At 33.4% G+C, this 25,815-nt stretch overlaps 1 long non-coding RNA gene across 1 annotated transcript; it reads left to right on the top strand.

Moving 5' to 3' along the window:
* The first annotated feature begins 12,321 nt into the window (after positions 1 to 12,321).
* Positions 12,322 to 25,532, top strand: LOC124885585. Its single transcript, XR_007042768.1, has 2 exons — positions 12,322 to 13,055; positions 25,229 to 25,532. It is a non-coding gene; the product is annotated as an uncharacterized LOC124885585 (long non-coding RNA).
* The last annotated feature ends 283 nt before the right edge of the window (positions 25,533 to 25,815 follow it).

Raw genomic sequence — 25,815 nt, forward strand, 5'->3', positions numbered from 1 at the left:
AGACTACATTATAATATATTTGCCGGAGTTAGTAAAAATTCAATAAATACACAAAAAGATGAAATATCAAAATTAGAATCACAAATAGATAGTTTAGAATATATATATCAACATGAACTATTCACAATAAAATGAACAAAGAAGAATTTATAATAGATGAAAAAATATATGAAAACCACGAAGGATTAAAAATAAAAATAGTATTTTCTAATCTAGGACGAAGATATAAGAAAATAGGTGAACATTTATATCTAATGTTAGAAAAAGAAGAATTGAAATTAGAAGATAAATTGACACCAATGGTAAGAATTGAAAGAGAAAATGAAGAAATAGATAGGAAAAAGGAAATAGAAAAAATAAGACAACAAACTACAGAAGAAATACGAAAAATAGAAGAAACTAAAAATAGTAGGATTGCTGAATTAGGAAAAGAACTACAAATGTTAAAAGAGCTGTATGAACAAAGACAAAAAAAAAAGAAGAAAAAGATAGAGAACAAAAATTACTGAACGAGATAAATCAATTTAAGGAAAAATTGGAAATAAAAAACAAAGAATTAGAAATAAATAATATAGATGTTGAAGAGACAGATAATTATGATTCAGAAGATAGTGAAACATATACAGAAATATTAACAAATACAAAAAATTTAGAAATCAATAAAAAACAAAAAGAAATTAATGAGGAAAACTTAGAAAGTACCCACACAGAAATAAATACTCTTGATAAAAAAAAAGATGAAAATATAATACCTAAAACAGCAGAAATAAGAAAACCTATATATTATAAGAGTAAGTTTAAAAAATATAATAAATATGACAAATGGACACCGAAACAAATAGTTAATAAAAATTATAACTTTTTAGACCTAGATTGTGTAATAGATACAGAAAAAACAATACAATTATGGATAGGATATATGACAAAACAATTATTAGATAATAATATAAACATAACAGATACACCAGAATATATAGAAAGAACACTAATAGGATAAGTAAAACTATGGTTTTCAAATTTAACTGAAAATAGCAAGAAAGTATTAAGAACTAATAAACCTATAAAAGGAACATCATCAACAACAACTAAACTAACGCCTATAGAATTATTAAAAAAATATGAAACAACTATAAAAGATGAATTTGGTAGTACGACAACAATCGAAGAAGAACAAGATGAAGAAAAAGATACAAATAGGAATTTAATGTTAAAATTAGCAATATGTAATATGTGTTATATAGATGAATATACTTGCGCATTTAAAGAATATTATTATAAAGGAGCATATAGTATAGAAGAAAGTAAAGAGATAAGAAAATTATATTTTAATAAATTACCCGAGCCATTTAGTTCAAAGATAATAAAAAGTTGGGAAGAAGTAAAATAGTAGATACGTTAGGAGCAAGAATAAAATTTTTACAACAATGGTATAGAAACTTATGTGAAAAATATAGAGAAGAATTAAAAATGGAAAAAATATTAATAAGAAATTTAGCATGTTGCAAAAATAAAATAGCACCCCAATTTGGATGTGAAGAAAGATATTATAAGAAAAGAAAAAGACATAAGAAATATAAAAAATATAAAAAATCAAAATATAAATATAAGAAACCGAGAAAAAGATATTATGTAAAAAATTATAAATACAAAAGACCATATAGAAAGAAGAAATCTATAAAAGAATGTACTTGTTATTATTGTGGAAAGATAGGTCATTTAGCTAGAGATTGTAAATTACCTAAAAATTCAAAAAATAAACAAATATCAGAAATAAAAATAGATAATATAGAATATATGCAGATAGATTATATAGATTATGAATTAGAAAGTGAGGATAGTATATATGAAACTTCAGAAAACGAAACAGATAATGAAATAGATAGTGAAATAGATGAATCAAATGACTGAAGAAGATATAAAAATAATAACAAAGGAAGAATATTTAAATGATGAAGGAACGGAACAAAAAATAATATTTGACAGTAACATATTTGATGAAATAAAAGGAAAAGAATTAGATTTAAGTATAGAAAAAATATTTAAAATACCAACAATAAAAAATATGTTTACTAGAAAAAAGGACGAATATTATGTAGTATGCCAAAAAGAACATGTAATAGACTGCAGATATGTAAAAGGCAAAGCTAGTATACCACTAGTAACAAAAAGAATAATTAATAAAGAGATAAATGATATAAAAAATAAAGGAGATCCAATAAAATATGTACACCTTGGAGGTACAGAGATACTAATAAAAGCATGTTTTAGAGAAGGAATAGATACACCAATAGAATTATATTTAGCAGATGATAGAATTATAAAACCTATAGAAAAAAGTATAATAACTGCCGTAAAAGGAAATTTAATATACCAAAAATTTAAATTTATAATAAGTGCAAATTATTCAATAGCAGTAACAGATAAAAATATAGATAAATCACTCGTATTATATTGGAAAATATCAGGAATAGAATTAACCACAGGAAGTAAAATATTTACAGCAAGATGCAAAAATCTATATGTATTAACAACAAAACATAAAATAACAGGAAAAAATAAGATTAACAAAATACGAATAGAAAGCCCATTCGAACAAATTGTAAAAACAATAGATTATAATGATTATAGCTATAGAGACATAGATATAGAAGAAAATTTAGAAATAGTAAATGATAGAATAAATACAACGAAAAGAATAGCTGATGAAAAACCAGAATCATCAAGCTCGTCAAAAAGAACAAGTTATGAAACAAATTCAATAAGTAATTTAAGCCAATATTACATAACAGGAAAAATAAATGAAAAAGAATATCTAATACTTTTGAATACGGGACAAGAAGAAAATTATATAGCAAAATATCTAGTAAAAAATGAAGAAATAAAAACTGATAATGATATGTGCCCAGATTTACCAAGAAGTTTAATAAATAGTAAAAATATAGCAGAAAAAGAAATAATAATAGGAGTTAGGAAAATAAAAATAGAATTCGAAGTAAAGGAAGAAATGCAAAAAGCAGATATAATATTAGGAATAAAATGGTTAGAACAAGTAAAACCATATAATATAGAACATACACAATTAACCTTAACATATAACAAAGAGAAGTTATTCTTAAGAAGAGCCTTAACATAAAATGAAAATACATGTTTTAATGAAAATAGTAGTAGAAGGATATTATAGTAGATATTATACGCCTATGATAGATACAGGAGCAGAAGCTAATTTATGTAGATATAATTGCTTACCAGAAAGTAAATGGGATAAATTAAAAACACCAATAATAGTTAAAGAATTTAATAATGAAGGAAGTTTAATTACTTATAAAGCTAGGAATGTAAAAATACAAGTATGGGATAAGATATTAACAATAGAAGAAATTTATAATTATGAACTAACATCAAAAGATATACTTTTAGGAATGCCGTTCTTAGATAAATTATACCCACATATAATAACTAGAACAGACTGATGGTTTACAACACCATGTAAACAGAAAGTAAGAGCAAAAAGAGTTACTAATAAAATAAGAAAGAAAACTGATTGGATAAAAGGAAGTGAAAAAATTACACAAAAGTTAGAAAATATAAAAAATACTGAAGATACAATAGAATTAGTAGTATTTTCGATAAATAAAACAGAAATAACTATATTTTCAATAAATAAAATAGAAATAATTAAGAAAAAATTAGAACAATTATATAGTGAAGATCCATTAAAAGGATGGGAAAAACATAAAACTACTATAAAAATTGAATTAATAGATAAAAATAGCATAATAACCAAGAAACCATTAACATATAATTTTGACGATTTAAAAGAATTTAAAATGCATATAGATGAATTATTAGAAAAACAATATATACAAAAAAGTAATAGTAAACATAATAATCCAACATTTATAGTAAATAAACATAGTGAACAAAAAAGAGGAAAAAGTAGGATGGTTATTGACTATAGAAATTTAAATGCAAAAACTATAACATATAATTATCCAATACCAAATAAGATATTAAAAATAAGGCAACTACAAGGATATAATTATTTTAGCAAATTCGATTGTAAATCAGGATTTTACCATCTAAAGTTAGAAGAAGAATCTAAAGAATTAACCGCATTTACGGTACCACAAGGATTTTATGAATGGCACGTACTACCATTTGGATATAAAAATGCACCAGGTAGATATCAACATTTTATGGATAGTTATTTTAAACAATTATCTAATTGTATAGTATACATAGATGATATATTATTATATACAAAAACCAAAGAAGAACATTTAAAATTATTGGAACAGTTTACAGATATAATAGAAAATTCGAGAATAAGTCTAAGCGAAAAGAAAGCTGAAATTATGAAAAATCAGATAGAATTTTTAGGAATACAAATAGATAAAAGTGGAGTAAAAATGCAACAACATATAGTACAAAAAATAATAAATTCGAAAGAAGAATTAGATAAAAAAAAGAAATTACAATCATTTTTAGGATTAGTACACCAAGTAAGAGAATATATTCCAAAATTAGCAGAAACCTTAAAACCACTATAGAAAAAATTGAAAAAGGATGTAGAATATAACTATAATGAAGAAGATAAAAAACAAGTTCAAAAAATAAAATTACTTTGTAAAGAATTACCAAAATTACAATTTTCAGATGAAAATAGAAAATTTATATATATAATAGAAGCAGATGCTAGTGAATATAGTTACGGAGGAGTACTTAAATATCGATATGAAGCAGAAAAAATAGAACACCATTGTAGATACTACTCAGGTACGTTCAATGAGACAGAAATAAAATGGGAAATAAATAGGAAGGAATTATGTTCATTATATAAATGTTTGTTAGCATTTGAGCCATATATTATATATAACAAATTTATTGTACGAACAGATAATACACAGGTACTCTGGTGGTTAACAAAGAAAATACAAAATTCAGTTACAACAAAAGAGATTCGAAGATTAGTCTTGAATATATTGAATTTCACATTTATAATTGAAGTAATCAGTACTAACAAAAATGTTATTGCAGATTACATATCAAGACAAAGCTACACAGACTGAAATAATAGAAGAAGATACTCTAGAAAAAATACTCAACACCCTAACTACGCTTTCAATGAAAGTGGACAGTATGGGTAATGAGATAGAAAAGCTAAAGACTAATGAAGATAAACTGAAGTCTATAGCTACAAATCAGCTAACTCAGCAGTGTGTAGAGCTATGTCGATCGAAAGACATTAAAGTTCCAGAGCTAGAAGGAGACGTTGGGACACTCCATAAAACCCATAACATTTATCAATCTACTTCTGCAGGTACAAGCAAAGGAGTTAGTCGACCAAGATACCAGAATATGAATATGAATAAAATATTTGAAAAACCATTTACACCAAAAACATAAAAAGACCACTTGTTCATACCCCCACAAGTTACCACATACCGAGATAGCCTAAACCAAGATAAAAAAGTTTACAACTACACAGCCCAGAAATACATAGAAAATATCTACAGAGTACAAACTTTTCTAAACCATAACCCCAGAGCTACAAACATCAAAGAACCAAACACCAACTATATAACCCAAAAATTATAAGGATATAACAAACTAATTGCACTACCCAAAACTAACCCAAGCCTAGTAAAAACTTGTTTGACTATGGACTATTAAACACCATATACACCCAAGACGGAGAAGAATTAATAGCTATGGAAGAATTACACAAGATATTCACCACCTACAAAAAGATAGCGAAAGGAAATCTATTTTACATAAAGTGTTATACTGCACCGGCAGAGATACTATATGACGAAATAAAACCAGTTATACAAGTTGTAAAAATAGGACTAACTAGAGATATGATCATACCAGAAGATATTACACAGCAACCGGAGATATCCAGAATTGAGATACCCGACTTCTACGCAAATAAACGACTTATTGGACTAGCTACGATTATCCAAGAACTAGCAAATAATTATACTAATGGAAACCCAATATGGAGCTATTATTCGAGAGATCATCAAATGATTTACTCTAATTCAAAAGAGCTACGACAAGCAGATATGGAAGATGTCAGACAATGGATAATGACATTACTTAACCCAGAAAAATAATCTACCGCAAGAGCAATCAAAAAAGGATTTATTTCAGACGGACTACTGACAAGATATTGTAAAATAATTGAACACAAATATCCAGATCATCAATGTTCAAGATGCAATGGAGAAGATAACATTATTCCAGAAGTACATCTAGAATAAAAGAAGACAAAACGCCAGCTGCAAAGATAAGATAAGAAGCAATAATGGAGATATAGCAGATACGACAACATCAATGGAATATAGCAGATACGACAACATCAATGGAAGACAAGATATTGGATCATTTATGAAGCATTGTATAGATTTTTACGTAGAATTGTTAAGATTGTAAATTATGTAGACTTATAGACTTGGACTTTTTTCTTTAGCCTTTAAAGGCTATGTATAGACTTTTTAGGTTTAGGTAACCTTTAGTAGCCTTTTTGACTTATAGGATAACATTTAAAAAACGTGTAAAGTTTGATGCTTGTAAAGTTTTTCGTTCTATAAATGAAGGCAACTGAAGGCATTGCAAAAAAAGCCTTTATGCGTTGAAGCAAATACTCTCTCCGTTCCACAACAAATATTTTACCCAGTTAATTAAAAAACAGACATATTTCAATGGAAAAAGCTATGGAGGAACAAACTTCAGAAATATCAAATCTACCCGAACAGGTATATTTATTTATGATTATGAATAGCTAAATTCATAATTCCCAACAATCATGATATGATAAAATGAATTCATATTAGTTACTTTATAGTAGAATTATTCGAAGAATAATATGTTAAGAAGTTTATTAACAAAGTGGAAACGGAGAAAGATCCCTAAGAACTATGACATCCTAAAGGTGAAACCAATGAGGCAAGAAGCCGTGGCGGGGAGTAACCAGAGTAGAGGCGCTGTTTAAGGGGAAAAATATCCGGATTACCATGTTAATAGTGACCGAAGAACATATTATTTAAGAATAATCTAGTATATAGTAATCTAAGATGACCATATTTTGTTATGTACATGGTTGAAGGGAATATTTTGAAAAAAGCAATTTTATGAAAATGAATAATTATTTATCTAATGTGATGGTAGATAAATTTAAAATACTTATTTTGTATGCACTTAAAGATATAAAAGTAGTAGATATAAGAAAAATCATATTAGAAAAAGCATTTGGTAAATATTACATGACTAGAGTAAATTATATACCATACCTACCTAACTACTCTTACAAATACTTACCATGATAAATTACATAGGATTTTTAGAAAAAGATATGCGAAACATACAGTTACTAGAAAAACAGATGAAAATAAATATAGACAAATACATGGAAAATAAAGATATAAAATACATAGAATTTCTTGATAAAAATATGCAAGAACTACTAAGGCTAAAACAAACAACTACAAAATATTATAATAAAACCAATTTTAAAAGATAGATCATCTAGATTATCTTAAAGTCTTAATCTTATATATACTTAAAGATATAGAAATTATAGATATTAAGAGAATAATATTAGAAAAAGTAATAGACTATGAAATTGAAACCATAAATTGGATAGAACAGTTATACCAAGAAATTTACCGAGAAGGATATTATTCAGATTAAGAGATGTTAGAATATATTAAAAAAACTAGAGAAAATAAGATAATCTAAATAAAGAAATTAATTATAAAAATCGAATTAGAAAAATAATGGAGAAGCTAAAAGAAAAATTAATATGGATAGAAGAAACCTTAGAAAATTTAGAAAAAAGCACATGTGATAGTTTATATAATTTTAAAAAACTCACTACGAGAAGAACAACACAAGATAATAAATAACATTGAAAATCTAGAATTAGATATACATTACAGTACAGTTACGATAAATTATTATACAAAAATCTGTAACTCTGCAATTACTACAGGATAAAATAATAAACCAAACAAATTAATGAATATATCTTACGAAAAAAGTAAATCATTAAAAGATATTGAAACAAAATTTAAGAAATATCCACGCACAAAGGAAAATAGATTCACTAGATACCTAATAAATCTATTTCACACGTCACGTATCCGCACCCTACAATCTTAACAATTCTACGTAAAAATCTATACAATGCTTCATAAATGATCCAATATTTTGTCTTCCATTGATGTTGTCGTATCTGTTATATCTCCATTTAGACCTCAACGCATAGATCACACTCTCTAATAAAACCTTACAAACTTTTATTGTGATCACATACATAACTGTGGGTATTAACACATGTAGAAACCTCATAAGGAAAAGCAGAAAGTGTGGTCTAAATGATTCATGAAACATATACGACTTAAGAAAATTAGAAGAATATAATTAATTAGATATACATCGGGATGACGAACCAATACAACAAAGCTAATTTGGAGCCTTGTAATTAGTATTATATCATACCTTATCACGGATTGAAAATAAAGTTGAAACTTAACTTTGGAAAGATTAAAGTTTGTGTTGATAATGTGTTAAAATTAATCTTAAAGAGTAGCAGCATGAAAGAAAAAAATAGATAATAAAATAAGGAGACAAGATGAGATGAGAGATTTTCATTCTTTCAAATCTCAAGCTACCAATCTTTCAAATCTATACAATATGAGATCATATGCCTCTATTTATAGTCTTCATAGAGGCATACAAAAGATTGTCATAACATCACATTAAATAAGAAGATTATGGGAAGGTTAAAGGATGAGAATTATAACCATAATAGTGGTTGTGGAATAGTAGAGGATTAACTATAAATTAAGAAGAAGAATGGTGGGAGCAACTTCTAAGGAGTTATGAACATCCATATAAATATTATTTTATAACAGAATGAATACCCATAATTTTTTTTTTATTTGCATTCAACTAAATTGAATAAAAATAAAATTCTTTTTTAAAATTTTCTAATAAAAAATAAGCTCTAAATTGGAGGCAACGAAATCATTTGCCTCCAAAAATTTCTACTACTTGAATTACTAAAGAAAAAAGACGGACGAACTACTCAATATAAAATGTGTGGATATCCATAAAACAATTACTTCTTTGAAGTTGGAACTTTATAGGCTATAATAATATGTTTGGGACTTTGGTTCGAACTATTGAAATTAATCATCAATTAATAAAGGTAATCTAATTAAATCATTATGTTAATTATTGATTTAATTTCTTAACGGATGTATTAAATTAAAAAGTGACATAATTTTTAATGGAGGAAGTACTTGTTTGATTTAATAATAAACTGTAAATATTATCATAAACGACAAAAGAACAATACACCTAAGGGGTGATTTGGTTGTGAAAAAAGTTATGCAGAGATTAATTATGCTGTGATTAGTTATACTGGAATTAGTTATTCTGATATTATTTTTTAATGGTTGTTTGATTTACGGTACTAGAAATAATAAACATAATTTTGAACGGAGGAAGTTATTGTTTCATTTCATAGTAAACTATAAATATTAACATAAACAATAAAAGAACAATACACCTAAAGGGTCGTTTGGTTGGGAAATAAATTATTCGGGATTAGTTATGTTGTGATTAGTTATATTGGGATTAGTTGTCCTGGAATTAGTTATTCCGATATTATTTTTTAGTGGTTGTTTGATTTGTGGTACTAAAAATAATATGCATTGCATTCTTTCTAAAAATAAATAGTTTGTTTACAAAAATACTCTTCACCTTATTTAGCTTAATTATTTTTGTTCATATTAAACCATACAAAAGAAATTGAAAAGTTACTAATTATTTTTTAACTTTATTTTTTTCTTTTTTCTAAAAATACATGTTAAGAAATTTATGTTGGTATTTCTTATATGCTATGAAGCTTTAATATTCCATGTTAAATTACCTAATTTGTCCTAAATTCTATAAAATGTTGATAATCCCATTTTTTGTTAAAAAAATTTCATCATCAAAAAAATGAAAAAAAATTACTTTCATTTTTCATTATTTAGTATGATTAATATTTGGAGAGTTAAATTATATTTTTTTTAAAATTAAATTTTAAAATATTTTTAACTGTATATATAAAATAATTTTTTATATAATAATTAAGCATGTACTAAGTTAGAAAGGGGATGTCAAAATACTTTAATTACTTGTCTATGATAAATTTGTTGGAAAAAATGAAAATTTGAAGTAAGATTACTAAACATTTCTATAAAATAAAAAGAAAATAAATTCTTGAATCAATTTTGAATTTGATTATGTAAATAGTTTTTATGGTGTCACTATCATTTTTCCATGACTCGCCACTTTTGTAGCATTTAATAAGTCCATATAATTGTTCAAATTTACCAAAATAGATGAAAATTTGTTGAATAATTAAAATTTAAATTAGTGATAAAATTGATTAAAAAAATGATTTGAGGACTACCAAAATCTTACATTTTCTCTTATATATAGTAGTAAAGTAATCTCTCTCTCTATGTATATGTATATGTATATGTATATGTATATGTATATGTATATGTATATGTATATATATATGTATATGAATATGTATAAAAAGATAATCAAAGAATATGGAGGGTGTTTTTATTTTTTTATAACTTTATTCCTAGGTAAATTATATTGAGATTATTTATACCACCCAAAGGATGAAATAACTTATTCCGGTACTATTTGTTAATCTCGAAATAAGTTATTCCTAACTTGACAACCAAACAAGGCACTAAAATTTTTATTCCGAAAGTATTATTTTATCCCAAGACTATGTATTTTAACACATTACACCAAACAACCCCTAAGAACACACAGATAATCCAGCCCCCACAAACTATATATTGCATCCTATTTATATATACTTCTATCATTTATTAACTGCATAAAACTATAAGCCTTTTTTTTATATTTCTAATTCCCTTATCTTTCCTAAACTTCCTTTTGAATCCGTTGCAGTGGCAGACCCAGAATTTAAGGATAATGGGTGCTTAAAAAATTAAAAAGCTGAGAAAAAAATAAAAAATGACCTCAACGAGGTTCGAACCCGAGTCAACACTTTCAGTGAAGCACATTAAGATCAACTTAAATATCAATGCACCCAACCAACTTTTTATTAGAGTGGGTGCTTTTATATGTTTTATACCTATTTTCGTATATTTTATATGTAATTATACCTATTTTGCGCCGAGTTTAGTGGGTGCCATAGCACCCCAAATTATAACGTAGGTCCGGCCCTGATCAGCTGCATAACTACTGCTGCTTGCAGCATAAAATTCTGAAATTGCATCAAGTTCCTGACCTTCCAGGTGTGGTTGATCAATGTTCCCAAAATAGCAACTGCAACCTCCTTATGAAACAACTTCCATTTCATCTTCCTGGTGATTCCAAAATCTGCTTAGTTGTGAGGTCTCTAAAGGCAATACTCAACCAACTATACAAGGCTTGTTGCACTTCTTTAGTCCATACACATTTGACAAACAGGTACATTTATTTTTTCATCCTATTTCTCTGCACAAAGATTGCATTTATTATCACCATGTAACATGTTAAGCTTCTGAAGTCTGGCCTTTATGAGTAGACTCGCTTAGTAGGCTAACCATACTATAAAGGCCTTTATGAGTATTCTCGCTTAGTAGGCTAACCATACTATAAACCAATGTCTAGGCATCATAAGTGAGTTCCCAACAGCCTAGCCGCCTTCATTATTTCCTGCCTAATTTGCAAGGCATCATAACTCTTTGTGATTGAATATTTACCCTTTCCTGTCAACAGATAAACTCTGTTGGTGTACCATTGTGCCATAGTACTTTTTATTTTATTGGATTTTGACTTTACATAAATTTAAGAAAATAGACAAGAATTTTCGATATTGTGATTTTAAAATAAATTATATAAAATATACTAAAACATTTTTTTAATCATGTGGACTTAAATATTTTATTTTCAAATTGAAATTAAAAAATTATCAAAAAAGAAATGAGATTAGATTTAAAAAAAATAAAAATCAATAAATTGAAATGATGGGAGTAATTTTTTGCAGGCAAAAATTTATATTTTGACATTTTAATAATCAATAAATTGATGAATTCAATTCCTAAACAACTTATGTTCTACTAATAATAAATATCAGTAGAAGGCAAAAATTAAATACCAACACATTTATTTATAGGACAAAAGTATAAAATCATCCGATATAAGGAGCAAAATACTTAATTTTATGATAAGTTTTTGAAAATGATTAATGACAGAGACCAATATTTTGGGAGGGGTATAAATGTAAACTGAAAAAGAAAATGATTGAAAGTTATCTGCTTTTCTTAGTATTATGATTTTTAATTTATGAAGCATTTATATTCTCTTCCTCCACTAAAAAATCAGGGAGGAGTGCTCTTCTTCTCTATAACGGAGAATCAGAAAAGTAAAGAGAGAATTTCTGCTTTGCTTTTCCCTTAATCCACTAAACCACAAAATCCCCTAAAAATTCAAATTTTTGTGTTTGGAAATGGGTGAAGTGAAGAGAAACAAGAAGAGACTGTCTATAAATCTTTCCCTTTTGCCCTCACTGATCATAGCAGCAACAACAATAAATTTCCTAAAAAGTTTAAGGACCCAAATGGTGCTGTTGTTGGGCTAGGAATTGTGGCATCTATGAATAAAAACAATGGAAATAGTAGAGCTGTAATTCTTGCAATATCTCCAAGATCAACTACTTCAAACCCAATTTTCACTAAGAAAAGTAGTAGTCCTAAGAAGAAGAAGCAGAGGCCTAGTATTCAAGAAATGGAGATGTGTGAAGAGTACACTTGTGTGATTTCTCATGTGGGTACTAATTTGATTAAGAAAAGGGAATATTTTGATGCTGAATTTATAGGAAACACCAACTCTGATAAACCTGCTATTCCTGCTGGGGTGATCAATCATGGTGGTGATACAGTAAAGTTTCGAATGGCTCATTTCCTGAATTCTTGCTTTCTTTGCAAGAAGCAGCTTTAGGGGTTGGACATTTTCATCTATAGGTTACAATTCCAAATTCTTGTTTTTACTTTTTTGGTTATTGAAATGATTATACGTTGCTGATTTCCTTGGTAATACTTTATTTAAAGTCTCTAACTGCTGATTAGTTTAAATTCTGGTTAAATTTCCATTTTATGTTTCATATCTATGTATGTTTCTAGAAAGGAGTCTTGCATTAACTGATAAAGTTGTTTTCATATGACTAGAAGATCACGGGTTCAAGCCGTGGGACAATCTCTTGGAAAAATTTAAGGTAAGGTTGCATAAAATATTCTTTTATGGTTTGACCCTTTCCCAAACCGTGCGCATTGCGGGAGCTTTAGTCAGCAAGGCAGCCTTTTCGTATTTAAGTATGCTACTACCTTTTTTGTATATAGGGCCGCTTGCAGCTGTAATTATTTTTGCATATAGGGCCACTTGCTGCTTTAACTTTGACGAGAGGATCTAATTAAGAGGCTTTACAGTCAATTTTTCTCTTAATGATTTAATCGTATTTATCAAAAGAATGAAATAGTAGTGATTTTATATTGTGTGATATAATACTTTAGATGCGGGTCGTATTCACTTTTGCCATCAGAAAGTGAATTGATACCATTTTTCATTCTGGAATATAAGAACAGTAGTTTGAAACAGAGTCTCAATGATCTTTTATTGGTTCTTGGTGTTTGAGCAAAATGGTTGAATGAACTAGTCATTTCATACAACAACAATAACAAACCCAGTGTATTCCCACCAAGTGGGGTCTGGGGAGGGTAAAATGTACGCAGTCCATACCGCTACTTCCGAAGAGGTAGAGAGGCTATTTCCGATAGATCCCCGGCTAAAGATAATGAATAGTCAACAAGGTCATAGTAATATATGACACGGAATGGGTGGCATAAACGAAATAAGAAATGAGAACTAATAACAGTACAGCTAAGCGAGCCATGAGAAAGAGCAATACAAAAATTAAAAAAAAACAGGAAATAAGAAATAAGAAAAGGGAAAGGAAGAGAAAAGAAGAAAAGGGCGCCCCCTAGTAGTAGCATACACTAGTGGCTCCTATCAATGTACACAGTCGTAGGCTTACTAACCCGGCTACATCAGAGCTTCCTAACTACTAGTTAGAACCCACCCACGCACTAGCCTTCTACCCTTATTCGCGACCTCCACACCTTCCTATCTCGGGTCATGTCTTCAGACAGCTGTAACAGCCCCATGTCCTGTCGAATCACTTCTCTTCAGTACTTCTTCGTCCTACCTCTACCTCTCCTAACACCATCCAAAGCTAGCCGCTCACACCTATGCACTGGGGCATCCGTGCCCCTCCTCATCACATGCCCAAACCATCTCAGCCTTCTTTCCCGCATCTTGTCCTCCACCGAAGCACTCCCACCTTCTCCCGAATAATCTCATTCTTAACTCTATCTCCTCTAGTAAGTCCACACATCCAACACAACATTCTCATTTTCTCTACCTTCAATTTTTAAATATGGGAGTTCTTTACTGGCCAATACTCCACACCATATAATATAGCCGGACGGACTGCCACTTTGTAGAACTTGCCTGCAAGCTTTAAGGGTACCTTTTTATCACACAGCACTCCCGAGGCGAGCTTCCACTTACAAACATAGACCTAAGATACTTAAAACTGTCCCTCTTACAAACATCCTGGGAATCCAACCTCACCACCACTCCGTCCTCTTGCTTCGATTTACTAAACTTGCATTCCAAATACTCCGTCTTGGATCTACTCAACCTAAACCCCTTAGATTCAAGGGTTTGCCTCCAAACCTCCAATTTATCATTGACACCCCTCCCCCCGGACGTCTCATCAATTAGCACCACGTCATCTGCAAATAACATACACCAAGGCACCTCATCTTGAATACTCTATATTAACACGTCCATCACCAGCCCAAACAAAAATAGGCTGAGTCGATCCCTGATGCAACCCTGTTTCAACCGGAAAATGATCTGAGTCTCCCACCACTGACCGCACCCGAGTCTTTCCTCCATCATACATGTCCTTAATAGCTCTGATGTACGCCGTCGGGACCCCTCTCACCTCCAAGCATCTCCAAACCACCTCCCTCGGGAATTTGTTATAAGCTTTCTCCAGGTCGATGAACACCATGTGTAAGTCCCTTTTCCTTTCCCTATACTTCTCCACCAATCTTCTCACCAGGTGGATTGCCTCTGTCGTCGAGCGACCAGGCATAAATCCAAACTGATTCTCCGAAATGGACACGACCCTCCTTAATCTTCGTTCAACCACCCTCTCCCAAATCTTCATAGTGTGACTCAACAGCTTAATGCCCCTATAGTTGTTGCAACTCTGAATGTCACCCTTGTTTTTATACAACGGAATCAGTGTATACCATCTCCATGCCTCAGGCATTTTCATAGTCTTGAAAATGCCGTTAAATAAATTTGTCGACTAGCTCAAACCCGCTTTACCAGTAAACTTCCAAAATCCACCAGAATTTCGTCGGGCGCTGTCGCCCTGCCCCTCCGTATCCTACGAATAGCCTTTCTGACCTCCTCTACCTTAAAACGTCTACAGTAATTGAAATCCTGATTCTTCTCCGAGTGCTCCAGCTCCCCTAGCTCAAAGCTTCTGTCCCCCTCCTCGTTCAATAAGCCACGAAAATAATCCTGCCATCTGTTTTTAATGTAGACATCCTTCACCAAAACTCTCTCGTCCTTCCCCTTTATGCATTTCACTTGGTCAAGGTCATGCCCTTTTTGCTTCCTAGCTTTAGCCAGTATATACAATCGTTTTTCCCCACCTTTTTTCTCTAACCTCGTATACAAGCTCTCAAACACTGCTGTCTTAGCAGCTATAACTGCTAACTTAGCCTCCTTTCTTGCTACTTTGTACGCCTCCCTATTCACCCATTTCTCCTCTTCATCCTTACTCTCAATTAACTTTACATACACCCCCTTCTTACTCTCCACTTTCTTTTTAACTTCTTCATTCCACCACCAGTCCCCCCTCGAAACACCCAACACTTCTCTTGCAGTCTTCGTGATGCAGCTAGCAGCCCTATCCCACATAATATCCATGTCCCCCTGCACTCCCACACCCCCATTTCCGCCACCTTCTGTCCTATCTCCAGCGCACTATGATAGCCTAAAGGACTATCAAACACGAAATGGACACTAAAGGAACAAAAATCAGCAAGTTCACGAAGAGAAAACAACACACTAGAAGGAGATGAAGAAGAAGAATTGCATGAAATTAAAGATAGATAGAGAGACCCTCACTTCCACCGATGAATAGCACTAGAAGGTGTATCAAACCTTCAAACACACATCACCAATGTAAGATCAATCACTTCCACCAATGAATAGCACTAGAAGGTGTATCAAACCTTCAAACACACATCACCAATGTAAGATCAAACCACACTCTTAGGTGACACAAAGGAAACACTCTTCCTCAAGCACACCTTTCTTGCCAAATTTCCCAATACAAGTGAAACCCTAACTTCAAATGTATTCAAGGAACCAATTTTGGGTTTGAGAGCTAAAACTACAACACTAAGGCTACAATCTATTAATAATACCAATTTCTTCAAAGTCTAATGAAAAATAAGCCTAAGGAGTCTATTTATACTTATTACATTAAATACCAAAATACTCTTAATGAAAAGGGGCTCCTATGGAGTGTAAAAAAAAAACATAAAAAGACCATTACATCCTTAATGAATGGGTGATCATGTAGTGTTTTGATGTGGTCTTCTTCACACTTCAACATATGACTTTCCTTGAGTCTTTTTGGTCTTCACAATTATTCTTCAACACTTGGACCTCTAGGCATCTCATCAAGGCAAGCTTCCAAGCAATCTTCCATACACAGGATTGTTCTATTGTGGGCTTAAAATGGGTCTCCCATGCGTGCTCCCGTGCCCTCAATATGACCACAATTGGGTTCTTCTTGTGTTGGCCTCGCAGGATGTCTTCAAAAGATAAGGTGGCCATTTGACTTGTATTATCCTCCCCTTCTTATAAAGGATTCAACCTCGAATCCAAACCTAGCAAAACCAAAGAGAGGGCAAACAAATAAGAACTCCTCATGGCATGAGGGTTAGGGTTAGAACAACAAATCATTTCAACATGCCAAGGTTGCACATATTTGCAATATAACCAAGAATTCTTTAAATTAATTATTAAAAGTTCAATGAAAGATGCACAAAGGATTTGGTTATGGAATTTGCCAAAACTAATACTTTGCTTGTCATGTAGACCAAGAAACAAGTTGGGCGCATCAACATCATCAATTCTATATTTGACGTCGGGGTCAAACGGGAAGAGTGGCCATAGACACGGGTCTAGACAACACTCCCATTTCCCATAGGCTTTACTCAAACTACACGACATACTTTCTATAATGGCATACATGTTATCAAAAGTAAGGAGAGAGTAAAGAAAGGTATCACTCAAGTCAACTTCTACTAAGGTATCTTCATGTGCGTACTCACCACTAGTTTCAACATCATCGCCATAAGTACTCTCAACAATAAGATCACACGTAGTAGAAGAAGAAGTAATTTCAAAGAAATGGACACCTTCCCTTTCTATAGAAGTACCCTCAAGTATACACATACCACCACCAAAGTCAAAGAAATTATTACTTAAGTCTTCACAAGAAGCAAGTAATTCATCCTCATAATCATCAAACATGGGTGGGGTGTCATACAAAGGATCACAACCACAATCAATTTTCAAGGAACAATCACTTATTGGGTTTTTTAAGAATTCAAGAAAGTCAAAATTATCATCACCCAATTGATCATTCCTTTCCAAGACCTCACATTCCATTCCCTTAAGAGTACTCTCATCTTCCAAGAAGAGATTGTCATTTTTAAGAGGAATGTTGTCACACCATAGTGGGTTGGCATATAGGCTATAGCTTTCAAGACAAGCTATACCTTCAACTTCATTCTCACCACTAGGTTCATTAGGACTGAACTCATCATCTCCAAACAAGATATTATCCTTAAAGAGAGAAGGATCTATCCATAAGAGGATATATAATATGCAAATCCATTCTCTAAAAGATCGTTATCAAGCATCAAAGATATTTCAAGCAAATGGTTATCCCTATGAGCAAAATCGAGAGTAGAACATTTACTAGTGGTTATGCTAAAAAGGTTACTCCTATTTATTTGATCAATATTTTCAACATCATCACTCACTTGAGATCCATTAAACATATCACATACATCCTTAAGTGGTGGACAAATTTCACACATAAGTTGATCAACACAATTCCCACAAGATGATGTACTATCATTCAACACATTAGCTTCAACACTAGGTGGACATAAATTGATCTTACAAGAAGAGTCAATTCGGTCATCAATAGGATCAACTAGTGTATCCACATTCACAATCTGTACATTATCATCAAGGGGCAAAGAATCAATAGATAATGTATTATCATTCAACACAATGGCTTCAACACTAGGTGGACTTAAATTGATCTTGGAAGAAGAGTCAATTCGGTCATCAATAGGATCAAATAGTGTATCCATACTCATAATAAGTACATCATCAACAAGAGCCAAAGAATCAATAGACTCACAAATAGATAAGCTACCACTCATGCTCAATGGGCTACTATCCACACAATCATCATCCACATGTACAAAAGTGTATGAGTTTGCTATTTTACCTTTATGTTCTTGAGTACATTCTTCTTTGCCTTGGTTCGGATCATGGAAGCCCACTTTTTTCTTTGAGAATCTCACATCACAAGGGAGTTTGTCAAGTCTTCTCCCTTGTTTCACCTCTTCATCTCTTTTTCCCAAATTGGGATTTAGTGTACTAAGCATTTGGCGCATATCTTCAACGAAGCTATTAATATTGTCATTGATACGATCAAACGTGGCATCAAAACTATAGGCATCCATGGAACCTCTACCATAATCCTCAATTTGGATGGGTGGGTTTCGGATTTGAGGTCTTTGGGGAGGTGGGTTTGGCCTTTGGTTATTTGGTACTTGAACTTGTGGTATTGGAGGTGGTTGATGGTACGGTATTTGGTCCATGGGATTTGGAATTTGGTAAGTGGTATGTTGCGGGGGTATTAGGTTCGGATTTGGTGGTGGAGTTTGAGTTCCAAGTCCCTCTTATTGGACATGATGTAACAGTCTTTGTAGGGTCCGGTTAGGGGATGTTTGGGGTGGGTTTAGTGGCTGGTTTTGTGAAGTATAGGATCCTTGGACTTGAGGTGTTTGGAATTGTGGAGATTTTGGTGGACATAGTCTATCAACCCTCGCTCTAATTCTAATCATGTCACCCCTCATTGAATCTGTATCACTCCTTATAGCATCATTTCCGCTCTTCATTTCTCGACTCAAGGCCTCCATTTGGGCCATCAAAGCTCCCATAACATCATTTCCCAAAGGTTGGGAAGTAGTACCTTTGGTTTCCATGAAAAATGTACCTACGAAGTGTAAAAAAAGCAAGCAACATAACCTACAAAACGAGCAAACGAGTTAGTTCAAAAGCCTCACTTCACTCACACTCAACCTCACCTCACACTTGGCTTCACAAGTGTTGGAGAACCGACAATACTTGGCAAGTTACTTGAGAGGTGAGAAGCTTTGAATCGGAATGGATCTTCGTTTGAAACGACTCAAAATAAGTGATGCACGAACTTGAACCAACAAAAATACTCCGACTTGAAAACGAGAAAAGCACACAAAAATCGAAGACGCGAAACAACGGACTCTAATCTAATTACCAAACTAGTAGGTAATTACTAGCTTACTAATTAGGGATAGAATTGACTTATAAGAAACTAAAATAATAAAAAAAAAAACTAGAAACTAGAAAAATCTAATTTTAGGGTTGAACTTTGGTTGAGCACAAGTGATGACGTGGCACTACGTGGTTGGTTGTCACCATTCGAAATTTCAACTTTTCCAAAAATTATTTTCGGCCAAACACCCTTAGGAAAGAAGAGAATTCAGTTTTGGGAGGGAAAATGTTCAAGTTTGAAGCCCTCTCAAGCTTTAAAATGGATGAGAAATGAATTGGTCCCCTCCTAATAAATGCACTTGTACTTTGTTTGTCCTCTTGTCCCCTCCTCTTTTTGGAAGATTGAAATATTCTTTGAATATGTTTTTGGACAAACAACTTTTTCACACTTTTTCTTCCTTTTTTTGGATCAAACAAGAACCTTGAATACTCTTCTTCACTAAGTTATGAAGATCATGGATGAACAAGATGAATATTCAAGCATTGACCAAGTTTGACCACCTAGCAAATGAGCTCCAAATCTGATTTTTTTTGTACCCCTAGGTTCCTTATGTCAAAACAACTTAAACCAACCAAAAATCAGCTACAAATCAAGCCTAAATCACCAAGACAAAAACGTGTATAGCACAAAAAGCTTCGGAACTCCATAGCCATGGTGGATCTAAGCTCAAACTCAACCAAACTTCAATCTAAAAGTAGATCTAGACTCCCTAGGTGTTAGAGAACAAGAATCTGTTAGAGAACAAGAATCTAACACAAGAAACCTTCAAAACAAAGTAAAAATTTGTAGATCTAAGACGCTAAATTCGGATCTAACACAAGACAACACAACACCCTTTTTTTTGTATTTTTGACTTTTTGACTCTTTTTTGATAAGATTTTCTATATAAGAACACTAAAACCAAGATTTAGGGATGTTGGAACAACCCTAACCAAGGATTTGATACCAAATGATAGCCTAAAGGACTATCAAACACGAAATGGACACTAAAGGAACAAAAAAATCAGCAAGTTCACAAAGAGAAAAACAACACAAAGAAAGGGGATGAAGAAGAAGAATTGCATGAAATTAATAATAGATAGAGAGACCCTCACTTCCACCAATGAATAGCACTAGAAAGTGTATCAAACCTTCAAACACACATCAGCAATGTAAGATCAAACCACTCTTTTAGGTGACCCAAAGGAAACACTCTTCCTCAAGCACACCTTTCTTGCCAAATTTCCCAATACAAGTGAAACCCTAACTTCAAATGTATTCAAGGAACCAAATTCGGGTTTGAGAGCTAAAACTACAACACTAAAGCTACAATCTAAGAATAATATCCAATTTCATCAAAGTCTAATGAAAAATAAGCCTAAGGAGTCTATTTATACTTATTACATTAAAGACCAAAATACCCTTAATGAAAAGAGGCTCTTATGGAGTGTAAAGAAAAGGCATAAAAAGACCATTACACCCTTAATGAATGGGTGATCCTGTAGTGTTTTAATGTGGTCTTCTTCACACTTCAACATATGACTTTCCTTGAGTCTTTTTGGTCTTCACAATTATTCTTCAACACTTGGACCTCTCGGGCATCTCATCAAGGCAAGCTTCCAAGCAATCTTCCATACACGGGATTGTTCTATTGTGGGCTTAAAATGGGTCCCCCATGCGTGCTCCCTTGCCCTTAATGTGACCACAATTGGGTTCTTCTTGTGTTGGCCTCGCAGGATGTCTTCAAAAGATAAGGTGGCCATTTGACTTGTATCACAGGCGTCAAGCATCCCCACTTAATGCTAGGGCGGCCTTCCACGGCCCTACTCTTCTTGATTATCAAGTCCAACACCAGAAGCCTGTGCTGGGTCGAAAGATGTTCACTCGGGATGACTTTACAGTCCTTACAAAGGGCCTTATCCCCTTTCCTTAGCAGCAAAAAGTCAATCTGGGTCTTGGTGATCGCGCTTCGAAAAGAAATCAAGTGATCCTCTTTCTTCGCGAAACTCGAGTTCACAACCACCAGCCCAAAGCCCTCGCAAACTCCAACAGAGAAGCTCCTTCCCCATTTCTATCACCGAAACCAAACCCTCTGTGCACATCGTCATAGCCTTCCGGTAAGAACCCAATATGCCCATTGAAGTCCCCTGCAATAATAATTTTCTCCGAGCTAGGCACGCTTCTTACCATTTCGTCTAAAGCCTCCCAAAAACTCGCTTTCACCTCTACATCCAAGCCCGCCTGCGGTGCATAAACACTACACATCTGCAGTGCAAACCCCCCAATGACCAACTTAATCGTCATCAGCCTATCACTGACCCTCCTGACCTCCACCACTTTCCCTCTAAGCTCCTCGTCCACTAAGATGCCCACTCCATTCTAGTGCTTGTCACTCCCTGAGTACCATAGCTTGTACCCATCTACACCCCTGGCCTTAGACCCTACCCACTTAGTCTCCTGAACGCACGCAATATTAATTCTCCTCTTCTTAAAGATCTTCACCAGCTCCATGGCCTAACCCTGGAGGGTCCTATATTCCAAGACTCAACCCTGAACCTATCCTCTCTCGCCTCTCGCCTACTTCTACCATCCCTCACCAAACCAGCCCTATCGCCCGGCCTCGACCCTACACCCACCCCTGACCTTCCTTAATCACCTCCTCCCAAAATGACCCCCCGCTCCAGCCCCCTCGGACATGACCCTATTCCACCATCAACCCCCAAAGCCACTACACACAAGCCAAAAATAGAGCCCCAAACAGACAAACAAACAAACAAGGCACTAGCAAGACAAAAAGCAGTCACGCACAAAACACCCTAACCGCTCTAGCAGCTTGAGCAACACACAATATCCAACAAAGCAAAACAACCAGTCACAGTTCTAGTCACCGTAGAGAATAATACGCAATAAAAGGATAATATATAAACTAAATTTTAGGCAGTAACTAAAAGTCAAGTTTAGATATCACCCGCTACTGCTGCGTGTTGCTGGTTCCGACAAATTCAGTTGACGAAAATTGGTTGCCGGAGAAGTGTCACTGGATCAGACCCGCCGGAGCTTCGCCTGAAATAATGCTGGCGCCTCCCGTGAAAACTTTTTGAAAGCTGTACGTTGGGTTGCACTCGTACCGACCTTCTCCGACCAGTGAGCCGCCCGTACCCGTCACCCCAAAACAAATCATGCCGGTGAGACCCTAAACCTGCCGGTGATAGCCGCAGATAGGTGGGGACAGTGGGGAAGGGAGAGGAGAAGGGGTAGAAAGGGGGGCGGAAAGAACTGGGGAGAGAGAAAGACGAGGGAGAGAGAGCCCACTTACCTTATTCCGGCGTTATCTACGTCGTCGCCGGCGTCCTGACAAAGGTGGTCAGTGACCGTTAAATAAAGGTGAGCTTTTGAGAGAGGAGCGTTTTCCCACAAAGTTGAGGCTGATACTCAAAGTGATTCCAGCTTTTCCCAAGTCATTTCATAAATTGCCTGTATTCTAATAAGAAAAATGTTTCTTTTATTGTGGACCTGCAGAGCCTTTATATTTGAATATCTTATCTTGTTTAATTTTTCATTTGTTATCATTGATCTATGCAAGGAGGAACATGTAGAAGAACTTAGTCTTTTGATTTCTCTTTACTTTTAATTGTAGTTTTGCCCTCGTGAATCTGTTCTGAAATTTGTGGTCGTACAAATTTGATTTCAGCAAGCCTCTAGTGGTGGAAGATAATGTTATTTCTTTATGGAATTGTACAGTTTGTAGAAAAGATGCTCTGGTATTAATGAGTTCATTGGTTAAGAGAATTCTCTTCATTTTGGAGGAGTTAGCTTGGGGTGGCGTGCATAATAGTTTCAAAATAGAGATCTTAGGCATGAAAAGATAATCAAGTATTTGAGAACTGAGCTTGGGAAATTAAAAGTTTAAGATTGTGTGAGGCATCTCATCTAAACTTTAAATTGTTAAGAGACAAGATACACCTAATCAATTATTTGTAGATCCGCAACACGTTCTTCATGTCAAGAATGGACCTTGGGCCTAACTCAACCTTGCAACACATTCTTCATGTCAAGAATAGACCTTGGGCCTAACTCACCCTCAAAAGTTAGTTCAAGAGCTGAGGATTACCCAAGTCCATATAAGCAAACCAGTAGTCCATTCCCCAACCAATGTGGGACTTTTACCCACTCTAACACCCCCACTCACGCCCAGGCCCAACCGGCACTGGCGCGTGGACCGGGAGCCCAAAACGGGGATGGACCTGAATCTGATACCATGTCAAGAATGAACCTTGGGCCTAACTCAACCTCAAAAGCTAGCTCAAGAGGTGAGGATTACCCAAGTCTATATAAGCAAACCACTAGTCCATTCCCCAACCAATGTGGAACTTTTACCCACTCTAACACTTCATGGGGTTCTTAAACACAAAGAAATATTTGTCATTTCTTTTAGGCCTTCTGGTAAGACCCAAAAACTATTAATATCCATTATTCTGTACTTGTGGGTGCTGAATAGCTCTGCTAAATGTGCTAAGTTCTTGATATCTCTCTATAACAGGGATATTCAGGATTTGTGTCTAATTTTTCCACCGCCACCTTAAGTGATAAACCTATATGTGTACTTCTTGCAGCTGTTTCTTTCTTGATCAATCATAAATCTTGCTGCTGTTTATGCATCAGTTGCAAATTCTGTAATATTGATGACAAACTCTAACATCCCATAGTAAATTGGATCCTTATCTACCTCCCATCCTGCTTTCTAGTTTCTATTGTGTTGTTTATCTTTATTAATCAGCAGTTGTCTTGGTCTGTTGGATTCTTTTTCCAACATGCATAATGTTGTACATCATCTTTTCATACTTAATATTATAACAAGAAGAATCTTTCTCGTACGTTTTGGATTAGGGCATGTTTGCTTGAATTACACACTCAAGTCATGTCTCTCTGATAGTTAGCTGATTAATAATATTAGTGTTTAAATTACTAGTAACAATATTTTAATAGCCGAAATAAACCAATTGCACCAGCGCCTTATATTATATTCAGGAGTCTCCTTTGTTGCTTCCTGTGAGGAGCCACAGAGTTTGCATTACTTAATTTGCTAGGAGAAGTTGATTCTAAGTTTTACATATTAGATCATCATTCCTATAATCTTAAGCAACTTCTGTTGAATTGTGACCACCAGATGGTTTTGCGGGCAACATATTGATTACGTTCACGTAATGTAAGCTGGGTATTTTAGTTAACTGTGTCTTTGTTTGCAATTAATTCTCCCACCTTATATTTTCCTTGCTAGTTGTAGACTTGTTGCTGTATTACTAAGTTGGCCTTGCTGGAAATCTTTTAGTTAGCTTTCTTTGTCAACACAATTTGTAAAATGTTTTTAATGTGTGACACTTTTAGTTAGGAAAATTCCATATGATTTTTGTTTGTTCACTAAATTTGGGCAGTTTCCTCCAGGTAATATGTGGCAGGAATCTGTAATACATCTTGTTTCTGCATATGGTCAGTATTACCTTATGTAAGGAATATCTTAGCTAAAATCCATCTTTCTCTTTTAACCTGTTGTAGGAAAAATCTTTCTTGTATGAACAAAGATCTATTTTTTTCTTTCGAGCTTGAAATAAGTTATTCCGTGTACCATTCACAGACGGGAGAAGGCATTTTGTAGTGCAGAGTGTCATTGCACACAGATAGCCATAGATGAACACAAACAGAAATGTGGTTCTGGAGCCATGAAATCGCTTAGCGACTATTCTGTTTCTCCTTGCTCGGGTACCATGCAGTTTTTCCTTGGCGTAGCTGTGGCATAACTCAATCCCGTGTGATGTACATCCAACATTGCATAATACATAAATAAAAAGGAATGATATGTATAGGTTTTGAAAGGTAGCCGAATAATAATTAGTACGCACGGCTTAGGAAAGATTCTTGATATTTATGTTAAGGACATCCTAAGTAGGCAATCTTTGCAACTCAAAAATAGTATGAACGAACATTCTGGGAAAATATGAACGAACATTCTGGGAAAACATGTAATGAAGTTT

This window comes from Capsicum annuum, chromosome 7, assembly GCF_002878395.1.
Source record: "Capsicum annuum cultivar UCD-10X-F1 chromosome 7, UCD10Xv1.1, whole genome shotgun sequence".
In the NCBI taxonomy this organism is placed as follows: domain Eukaryota; kingdom Viridiplantae; phylum Streptophyta; class Magnoliopsida; order Solanales; family Solanaceae; genus Capsicum; species Capsicum annuum.